Source organism: Panthera pardus, unplaced genomic scaffold (assembly GCF_024362965.1).
Source record: "Panthera pardus isolate Hobbes unplaced genomic scaffold, ASM2436296v1 HiC_scaffold_13, whole genome shotgun sequence".
NCBI lineage: Eukaryota > Metazoa > Chordata > Mammalia > Carnivora > Felidae > Panthera > Panthera pardus.
The window spans coordinates 122,721,478-122,733,125 of NW_026526688.1; the positions used below are offsets into that span (position 1 = coordinate 122,721,478).

At 39.6% G+C, this 11,648-nt stretch overlaps 1 pseudogene; it reads right to left on the reverse strand.

The window, feature by feature from the left end:
• Positions 1 to 9,040: 9,040 nt before the first annotated feature.
• Positions 9,041 to 9,173, reverse strand: LOC128776864 (U4 spliceosomal RNA; annotated as a pseudogene).
• Positions 9,174 to 11,648: the final 2,475 nt, after the last annotated feature.

The following is an 11,648-nucleotide window of genomic DNA, read 5'->3' on the forward strand; positions in this document are numbered from 1 at the left end:
CGTGTGGGCAGTCTTTGTGTTATTCATTCTTTGTATGGTTATCCCCTAAAACTTTGCTAGGCATGTAATAAATGTTCAGTAAATACTTGTTGAGTGTCTTGATTAAACCTTTATTATTTAAAAAATATTTAAACATTTAGAACAACGTCTTTGTGTTCAGTAGCACAATGTGTTTTTCCATTTTCTCAAGCTCTAATAAATATATTTCAATAAAATTTTGCTCCTTTGTTTAAATAGATGAAAGATAGTATACATTAAATCTACTTCTAAGATATTTTTGTTGTTGTTGTAACAGTGTATGGGCTCTCTGTATTCACTTTTTCTAACAACCATCTCAATCTTTTTTAGAACTACATATTAATATGAATTTTAAAAGTTTCCAACTGATTATTTCAATTATGTTAGGGTGCTTTTGATGCCTGTTTGTTTATCTTGCATCCATCTCCTGTGTTCAATCAATTTTTAAGTTATTTCTTTGAACCTGCAATTGTATAATGACTTCATTTAAAAATAAGTGCCATTTTATCGCTTCATTATTAATAATATACCTTTAATTTTGTATCATGTCTTATTGCACTGGTTATAACTTTCAGAACAATATTAAATAGTTTTCATTCTTTTGTACATATTTTAATGGGGCTATCACTAATGTTTTACTATTAAATATAATGCTGGCTATTGATTTTAATTTTATACTTGTTATATTAAGAAAATATTTTTTCTGGGGCGCCTGGGTGGCTCAGTCGGTTAAGCATCTGACTTCAGCTCAGGTCATGATCTCGTGGTCCGCGAGTTCGAGCCCCGTGTCAGGCTCTGTGCTGACAGCTCAGAGCCTGGAGCCTGTTCCAGATTCTGTGTCTCCCTCTCTCTCTGACCCTCCCCTGTTCGTGCTGTCTCTCCCTGTCTCAAAAATAAAATAAAGATTAAAAAAAAAAATTAAAAAAAAAAAAAGAAAATATTTTTTCTATTTCTACTCTTAAAATAATGCTATTAGGGATTGGTGTTAAATCTTATCAAATGTATTGTATATAGAAGCAATTAAATATTTTCTGTATTTGACATAATGATTTGATGTATTATTCTAATAACTCTCCTATTATTTAATGATTTCCACCCTCCTGAATATGGCTTATTCCATTACTGCATAATGTAACTTGATATTTGCTTTGCAAAGTTGTGGGCATTTTATGTCTCTCACTATGTATTGCTGGACATTTTAGTTCAGGGTTTTCTTGCTGCCTTTTCTTCCCTTTCCTGTCCCCTTGCTATTTCACTATTAGTATTAACACTTATTATTACTGGCCAACAGATAATAGGGAAGAAGCCATTACTTCCCTGCTTCAGAGTCTTGTCTCAAAAATACCTTGCCATCTTCTTAATAAGTAAAAAGGACCAGCTGGCAAATATTTGTAGAGGAAGGTTCCCATTAGGCTGGGTTAGCAGCACATCATCTTCCATTATAGATAAAAGTGTGTGGAGTCCCCATTTGACCTTCGTTAATGGGAACTACCATTTGTTAAGAGCCTTTCTTGTGTCAGACACCTTACATCTCATTCAGACGTCACACTAATCCTAGGAACTGGATATTAATATTCCCATTTTACAGATTGGGAAACTAGAACAGAGAAGGGTTAAATAATTTGAACCAGCTCAAACAGATGTTGGGTGGCAGAACTGGGATTTAAATATAGGGTTTTCTGGTTCCAAAGACCCCTCTCTTTCTGTACAGCTACAAGGCTCCCAGGGCAGGGCTCTGAAGAAGCAGCAGCTTGGTAAAGGTGATAAGAGATAGCCATAGATAGCCACACCACAAGACAGGGTATAATGACTACTATGAAAGAGGATCAAGCACGATGTTTTTCAGTATGCTTCAGATTCACTTGGAGAATTCTGGAGAGCCTTTCAGAGGAGGTGGCATCGAATGGGGAGGAGGGTCTTGGAGAGGGAGAGAACAATAGGGGCGCATAATTAGGAAAGCCTAGGATATGTTTACAAAAGAAACAACAATGCTCTTTGGTTGGTGGATTGTGTTCATGCTGCTGTGTAATCAAAGATCAGGCTGGAAACTTAGATTGGGTTTCTATTGTGGAACCTAAAAGATAGATGGAGGGGTTTATTTTGAAAGGGTAGGCTGTGGGGTTACTTATTTGTAGTTATCTAAACAAGGGGTTAGTTAAGTCAGATTAGGGTAGATCAAAGAGGGTAAAGATGGGAAAATGAGACTCCTGTAAGTCTGATGACTATATACATCGTAGACAAGAAATAAAGGGAGCCTGATTTCAAGAGTGGCAGTAGGCATGGAAAGCTGGGACCTGGTTTAAGATCAGATACAGGGGTAGGTTTGTTAAGCTTGTGCGGATAGGATGCTGGCTGCACAGGGAGTGGCAGAATCAGAGATGCTTTTGGGTCACTGAGAGCCTGAGCCACTAGAAGGACTTTGCCCTAACAGATGGAGTGATACTGGAAGCAAGGCTGGCTGGTGGGCAAAGAGCTGAGACACCCAGATGGAAGGTGGTTGTTTCTAGAGAGTGCGATTTGGAGTCATCTGCCCAAAAATGATAACTGACATTGGGGAGGTTGTTAATGTCTTTTATGAGAGTGGTCTTAGGAAAGACCAAGAACTGAAGCCAAGCAGAGATTGTCAATCATAGTTATACATCAAAGTCAGCTATGGATCCTTAAATACATACATACACACACACACACACACACACACACACACACACACACACTACTGGAATAGCTGAAAAAGCTCTGTCAGAATCCCCAAACGTGGACCCAGACCCTGTATAATTTAATGGTTGCACAGGTGATTCTGGTGGGCAGCCAGAGCTGAGAGACACTGGGGCACAGGTAAAAATTTGCCTTGAGAAGGGAGGAAGAAAGAATGATGTAGCTCTTTTTCCTAACCCTCAGAGGTTCTCTTTAAATTTCCTCTTTCACATCCATTGAGCATCTCTTCGTTTTGTAGATTCTACCAATATGTAGCTAATACTTTGAGAACCTTCTAGTCACTTTAGCAGGTCTATATCCCTTTTATTATTGACTGTTAACTGAAAGTAAACCATTCTTTTAATCCAGGGGTTGCAAACTTTCTTTCAGTACGGGATACGCTGCAGAAAATGAAATCCTGTATGAAATCCCAACATGTAAACAGACAGACAGAATACCGTTTGGTGATAGCCACAGCCTGGAACCCGCTTACTTTCCCACTGTCCCCAGCAGGGATTTGGAGAGTTCTTCCACGTCAAGATCTCTTTCCCACAGGTTCAGTCTCCCCCCTTCTCGGTAAGGAAGCTAAGGTTTTTCAGTTGCAAAGTCATTGAGCAAAGGTGGGCAAATTAGGGTAGATCTCCTATGTCCTTATCCAGTGTTCCTTCCTTCCCAGGATGTTGCCTCCCCCGCTAACATCTCTCTCCCTACAACCCACCTTCCATTCCAACAGAGAAAAGCTCACAGGGAGTCAAATTACCCACAGGAGCTTTGCTACAAGGTTAAGTGAGGGAAGAGTCTGTACCTCCTGGCTGCCCTGAATTATGTGGTTTATCTACAGGGATCTCATTTATCCGCGCTGCTCCAGTTTCAGCTCTCCCCGGTGATTCCGAGTGGCCTGTGCAATCGTTATCTGGCTAACTCAGGGAGATAAAAAGCCTTGTTAGTTTTAAAGGGAAAGTTTCTGTGATTGAAATTTTATCAGCAGGATGACCATGGACATACGTTTTTTCTTGTACATATCTGAGAAAAAAGGAATGACACCTAAGGAATTGTAATTGAAAATGAGAATTATTAAGTGCCTTTTGCATATTTCATGTGACTGTCAAAAAAGGGTGCTTTGGGGAGCATATTCGGCATTCAATACACTTCCTGATTATCCCAAAGCCATCTCCTGACTGCACCCCAGCTCATTGGAATATTTGTCACAATGGGAGGAACTACACCTTCTTAAAGGGCTAAGATACATTTCTGACCTGAGGAGAGTTAAGTTTGAATTCCTGTGTCTTTTCAAATGTATTCAGAAACTTGAAGGATTCTTCCCAAACAACTCCATCTAGGAGATTTACCTGCTCTACTCATTCATGCTATTTATTTGTACAACGTGTCTTTGCTGAGTTGAGTTGCTAATATTTGGTTGTATAATCATGCCTTTAGATGGGATCAGGAAAAGCCAGTCCATTTCTCCATTAGTATGCAGGAACATATTCAATCAGAATATGATTGAATTCAGAAGATTGAATTTCTTTTGAAGGAGACTGGAGCACGATTTTCCTTTTCTTAATGCCACGTGATTCTGCAGAGTACTATGTAACTCACAACTTCTTTTTCAAGTCTCAGAAAGAGAGTGGTTGTTGTCTCTAAATTATCTCCCAGCTCCCTGTAAGAATATACAGATCTTTCATTTCTGGCATCATTGCAAATTTTCTTTATCAATATTGTAAGGAAGGGCCTGGGCTTTGTGTCCACGGGGGAGACTGTGCTCTAAGTACATTCATCTTTAATTTATGGTAAGTCAGCACCCAAACTGACAGAATGGAATCTTTTTCCCAGCTGTGGCAACCTCATGTAGATAACTAAAATTCACAGGCACCCTACTTTGTGTGGCTACCCATCATAGGTGCTTATCTTAATACCTACTTGTATCTCAGAGCCCAACTCACATTTATTCACATAGTAGTACTGAAAAATAAATTGGAAGTTCAATAAATGAATAATTCAGCTAACACATTCAGTTTTTAATATCTGAAAAATTCATGTTGTTTACATTTTCTCCCTCAATCTCTCTCCTTCTTCCTTTGATTTATATCAGCAGCCAAAGCAGCTGTGGATTGAAATACATAAGTATTAATTTCTCGATCCAGATTTTATTCCTTCTCCTCCCTCTCTCCTCTGCCTTTGGCCACTCTTCATCCTCCCTCAACTGGTCATTCAGCCCTGTGTGTTGAGAAGAAGCTCACCCAGCTTTCATATTGTCCTGGAGGCTGTGGCTGAAGGTATATAATCATGATAATGATGGCATGCCTTGGATTTACAAAGACTTCTCAGTGTACAAAGGACACTTAGTTCATTATCCCTGAAGATGACAAGGCTTGAATCCACACAGGGCAACTCCCCCCGTCCCCCTACTAGGAGACTCTAGGAACACGTTGAAGAGTGTACTGAACTCAGTATTTCCCCAAATTCCCTGGTGAAGAGCATCACCTGGGTACTTGTTACAAATTCAGATTCCTGGACCCCAGATAGATCTCCTAAATATTTTTGTCTAGGAAAATCTGTGTTTATATCAATAGCCCTAGATGATTCTTATCACCAGACAAAGCTAGGAAACACCGCTTTAGAAAGACTTCTATTGTTCTCAGTGGCTCAGTGCCAGCAGTCCTGGGACGACCCAATGACCAAGGTGCTGGGCATTTATATGGTGACAGGTTTATAGTGCCAGAGGTACATCAATAGCAAGGTACTAGAGTTTCCACCTGGGCTACATTCTTGGTCCTGGAATGGTGCTCCAGATGGTGGTGGATCCTGAGGGACTGATGAGTTAAGAGGAAGGAATAGGTGTCTCTTAGTAACAGAGATTGACCTTGTCTTTTTTCTTTTCTTTTTTTTTAAGTAGGTTCCATGCTCAGCATGTAACCCAACACAGGGCTTGAACTCATGACCATGAGATCAAGACCTGAGCTCATATCAAGAGTTGGATGCTTAACTGACTGAGCCACCTAGGTGCCCTGCGATTGACCCTATCTTAATTGTCTTGGCCCAGACCTGGTGTTCTTTCTGACCTAGGTTTGCAATTTGGATGTGTTCCTCCTCCCAGCTTGGTTGCTTGGTCCATTAGTGTAACAGTGTACAGAGTTGTTCCTTTACTTCACAGAATATCTTCCCTGCTCCGGATAGGGTCTTGGAGAGAGGTAGGTGGTAATGGGCCAGCAGAAGCAGGTAGAAACTGAAGTTTGCAAGTTGTTTCTGGAGTTATATAGGCAGCAAGGTGCTATTGTTCAACGTACAGTATTTCAGTTAATCCTAATTCATCATACTGAGGGGTAATAGTTCCTGTTCTGTACCTCAAATTTTAGTTTTCCATGGTGATGTTAGGTATTTATAGAGCAAATTTGAACATAATATTTTAGATTTCCAACAATCTTACACCTTTTTATTTTTAGAGGATAAGCAATCATTGAATTGAAATAAAACAAAAGTTAGCTTTTAGTTATATATCACTGCTGTGTACTTTATGCCTAATAACTTAATTATGTCACTGAAATTGATGAATTTGAAGAAACATGGAAAATTACATTGGCTATGGCTGTGAATCTAGTGATGTGAAGATGCTGGATTTATGTATGTTAATTTGATTCATATGCAAGTCAAAACACGCATATTTTTAATCAGCAGATGGTTTAATATGCTTTCCACACTTGTAAAAAATGAAAGTACTGCAAGCTATTTTTTGCCTTGTCATTCATTCTGTCAACAGTATTTATTGTGAACTTAGTCAATGTGGTACATATGGGTAAGCGGCAGAATTACAAACACAATAGAAAATATGTCTCGTTTGTAGATAGAATAAACTTGAACACAGATTTTTTTTTCATTTTATGCTTTGAGAAGTATTTCTCTAGGATTGCATGTGTCATTTGAACTTTATGACTCAAGTAAGATTTCCTACATATTAGAATTTCAGAACTGTTTGACCTTCCCTTGTCATTTCACTAAAGTTAATCCATTCATTCACTTATTCAGTAAATAATATTATGTACCCAGCATGTATAGAATACTTGCAACATACTACAAGGAAAACCTGATCCTGCCTTCAAGGAGTCTACGGTCTGATGGAAAAGGCAGCTGAACCACTGAAAGGAAAACTCAGGTTGCCAGCTTAGAACGTAGCTATATGCCCTCAACCACACATCCCCAAATCACCTCAGATGTGTTGGATTCTCATGGGAGTCTTGAGAGGGGCCAGAGTTTCCTCTGGAAAGAGAAAGACACAAGTGGCTGGTCTCCTATCTGAGACTGTGCACTGGAGAGGGACCCCAGCTTCCTGATAGTTCTTTCCAGAGAGTGTTCCTGCTCTCAATAGTGGAGTGTTTCCACTCTTAAGTTTACTAGGGAAGCTCCTTGTTTAAAGGGATGCTTGGATAAATCCCTCTGTAAAATAGATCCTTCTATGTGCAATTGCCTCTTAATTTATTTTTGCACTTCTCTTAGATTTCCTAAAGTGAGGACGCATACAACTCATAGCCTTAGAATGCATGTATTGGACATTTAATTTTGATCATATTTAGACTTGTGAGAGCAACTTATCAACATTTTGAACTATTCCTCTATTTGTTATTTAAGTATAGACTTTTTTATTGTGGTAAAACATACATAACATAAAGTTTATCATTTCAACCATTTTTAAGTTCAGTGGCATTAAGTATTCATAACTCTGTGCAAATATCACCACTATCCACTTCCAGAGATTTTTCGTCATCACAAACAGAAACTCTACCTATTAAACAATAACTCTCCATCCTCTTGCCCTTCAGTTCTGGTAAGCTCTATTCTACTTCCTGTAACCATGAAATATATGCCCTTTTGTGTATGGCTTATTTCACTTAGCATAATATTTTCAAGGTTCATCCATGCTGCAGCATGTATCAGAATGTTATTCCTTTTTAAGGCTGAATAATATTCCACTGAATGTATATACCACAGTTTGTTTATCCACTTATCTGTTGATGGACACTTGTTTTATTGTCACCTTTTGACTATTGTGTTACTAGGAGCATTGGTACACAAGTATCGGTTTGAGTCCCTGCTTTCAATTCCTTTTTTTTTTTTTTTTTGTATATACCTGGGAGCAGAAATGCTGAATCATATGGTAATTCTGTTTAATGTCTTGAGGAACTACCAAACTGTTTTCCACAGCAGCTGTACCATGTGGTTAAGCATGACTTCAAAAACCTATTCGTCCAGAGTCTTGACCCCATTCAAATAAATGATTTGGATATAAGACATTCAGTCTTGATTAACATAACTAGTTTTTGTTCCTAGAAGTTTTATCTTAATGCTACCATTGTAGAAAAGAAAGAAAAAGAAAGGAAAAAATAGCTCTGGAAGAGGCTTTTATTTATGGTCTGTATGCATGCCACACTTTGTTGGAATTATAGCATTTAATTCACTCCGACCTGAGTTCTTACCTCTGTCTATTTCTTACAGTTGCACTTTTAGGGCAGGAACCATGAACATAGGTGCCTTAACAGGAGATGTGCTCAATAGGTATTTGTGGCTGAATCAATTGATTCTGCATAATAAAACCTAAGTAGATATCTGATGAATCTGTTAGTATCTATTCCCTGTTTCTGAACATTAAGTTCAGTGTTCCACCCATTATAGATTCACTAGAAAGGGATATTTCATCACAGAAGCAAAGTTTTTAGAGGCTAAAGATGGCTGAATGTGAAAGAGACAATTACTGGATATGCATGCCTACCGCTAAGTGGGGGCAGATTTCATAAGGAGTTGAATTCTACTTAACTGTGAAGTAATTTGATCTGGTGATGGATGGAAGGTGAGGTTTATATGATGGGAATGGCCTTTTGAGATTGTTTGGAGTTGGGAGTGACTTAGGAATGTAAGAGAACATGCAGGCATGTTTGCCTTATAAGAATAGAAATGAAGACTGCTATTTGGTGGAAAAGGAAAACACTGAAGGGCTTGAGATATGGGGCTATGAGGTTGGAATCTTGACTGATAACCACAGCCTGGAAATTTGAGATGGACTTGCCTCTGTTCTAATAGAGGATTTCTTGGCACTATTTTGGGGCACTGGAAAAGTTATATTTTCTTCTTCTTCTTCTTCTTCTTCTTCTTCTTCTTCTCCTTCTTCTCCTTGATTCCTTTTTTTTTTTTTTAATGTTTTATTTATTTTTGAGAGAGAGAGAAACAGACTGGAGGTGGGGGGAGGAGCAGAGAGAGGGAGACACAGAATCTGAAGCAGCTTCCAGGCTCTGAGTGGTCAGCACAGAGCCCTATGCGAGGCTGGAACACACAAGGGGTGAGGTCATGACCTGAGCCAAAGTCAGACGCTTAACCGACTGAATCACCCGGGAGCCCCTGGAGAAGTTTTCAATTAGCAATAATCATGCCTCGGATAAACCTCGTTGGCTATGATACTGCCACTGCGCAAAGCTTAGGGGCACTGGAAATGAAAGATATAATAGGTTTACATTTTTTCTCTGCAGAATGAAGTCTGCAGAGATTTATATCAATCATATAAAAATATTTATTAATAAAGAAAATATATCAAAATATTGACAATAGTTTTTCTTGGAAATGTTGTCATGGGTGATTCTTTAAAAATGTTTTTTGTGTATTTTCTAAATATTGTGTAAAGAGAATATGTTATTTTTGAAATCAGAAGTTAATATTTTTCGGGGTGCCTGGGTGGCTTAGTCGGTTAAGCGTCCCACTTCAGTCAGGTCATGATCTCACGGTAGGTTCGAGCAGACAAGGTGGAGCCTGCTTGGGATTCTCTCTCTCCCTCTCTATCCCTCTCTACTTGCACTTTCTCTTTCTCTCAAATAAATGAATAAACTTAAAAAAAGAAGTTAGTATTTTTCTCTGGAAAGTGCAGTTTCTAATTAATAACTTTATTTTGGAGGGAGGGAGGGGCAGAAAGAGAATCCAAAGCAGGTTCTGAGCCTGGTACTGGGCTCAAACTCACAAACTGTGAGATCATGACCCTAACTGAAACTGACTGAGCCACCCAGGTGCCCCAAAAGGTGCGGTTTTAAAAGTTCACATAGTATTATTAGATTTTTTTTTTTTAATGTTTATTTATTTTTGAGAGAGACAGACAGAGCATGAGTCGGGGTGGGGGTGGGGGCAGAGAGAGAGGGAGACAGAGAATCTGAAACAGGTTCCAGGCTCTGAGCTGTCAGCACAGAGCCTGACATGGGACTGGAACCCATGAACTGCAGGATCATGTCTTGAGCTGAAGTTAGACACTTAACCGAGCCACCCAGGTGCCCCAGGAGTTTTTGATCTAAGCCATAGAAATAGGCATTGGCTAATCAGAAAGAAAATTTACTGGAAAGAACTCAGCTAGCTTTGGGAGCAGAGAGAGGGGGGAAGAACCAGGAGGATCTGAAAGGTGGTCTCAGTTCCTGTGTCATTGAACTCCAGGGGGTTTTTGGTCTTTTTCTCCCTCTACTCAGTATCACAAAGGGTAGCTTCTGAGTACTTGCTCCCTCCTAAGGTGAGGGAGGGGCCTGGCACCTTGATTCACAGGCTTAGCTGACTAATTCCAAAGCAGGAGGAAATTGAGGTGCTATTTTCAAAAGAAAGTAGAATAAAATCGATGCCTGTTTTGTCATATTTTGTAAAAGACAGAATCTTACTGTACAAGCAATTATAACTGATTTCAAAAAGTGAAACAATTATGTTCTACATATACTTGTTTAATCATGTTTTTGAGACAAATATACTTTCTATGTTCTTCCTTGGACTCTGAAAGCTAATCTTCTTTAATGGTATGTGTGGGTATGGGATTAGAGGAGCATGGGGCGGGTACTGATCCTGGGGGACCAATTGTTCATAGAAAAATATAACATTTAATTCACTCACTTTTCAATTAAAGAACAGTAGGCACAAGAGTTAATCCATTAACTATGAGAATACACTTTTATATTATGACTCATTAAAAAATATTTTAAGTTGACCTCATTTCACAATGGATTTGAGGTGGGATGACCCATTGTCTAATCAAAGTTTTTTGATTTGCAAATGTGAGGTTCCCATTTCAAAGTAGCTAAAGACAAAATGGGCTGAGATGGAAGGATTCTGTCTAAAAATCTCATAAACCTCAAGGACAAGGTCCTCTTGAAGAAACCCAGAAGTAGAAAGCCTTTAGCATGGCTGGAGGCCTTTCAGAAGACAAAATGCACCATTTGTGTGGCCCACGCTGTCAGAGTGCTATTTCTCTCAGCATTTATGCTTCCTTCCTCTTTCTGCAGAGAGACAGAGAGAGAGAGAGAGAGAGAGAGAGAGAGACAGAGAGATTGGCTTCCTGCTGGAAACACAGGCACCCCAACTCTCCTAAAAACATCACCGCCATTTCAGCCACAGGAAGGGATCCTTTTTTTACTGAACCCCCTTGAGTGAGAAAGACTCTCTGGCAGGCCAGCCTGGATCTACACAGCCCTGTCCACTGTGAAGTACAAACATGGCCAGAGGTGGGGAAGTGTTTTGTGGCTGAGAAAGGCTGAGAGAAAGGGGTGGGTTATCAACTGGTCAGACAGTGCACTAAAGGTCTGCCCCGTATTAGTTCAAAGAGACAGAACAGTGGGGGAAGAGAGGACAGGGGAGGGAAAAATAGAAAAAGAGTGTTACTGAGGGAAACATGGAGAAGCTGGAGGTGATTCAAGAAGAGAAAATCAAAAGGATGGGGAGAAGCTCAGAGGAGAGTGTTTTAAGTCAGGATACTTTAAGCTGCATGAAACTGAAAACCCCTCTCACAGTGCCCGTAACCAAGTGAGTCTCTCTTATGACAGGAAGTCCTAAGGTAGGCTTAAGTCAGCCATGCAGCAATGTCTGCAAGGCCTAGGTTCTCTTCAGTTTCTCACTCTGCCCTTGTTGGTACGGTCTTTACTATCAGACTACATATA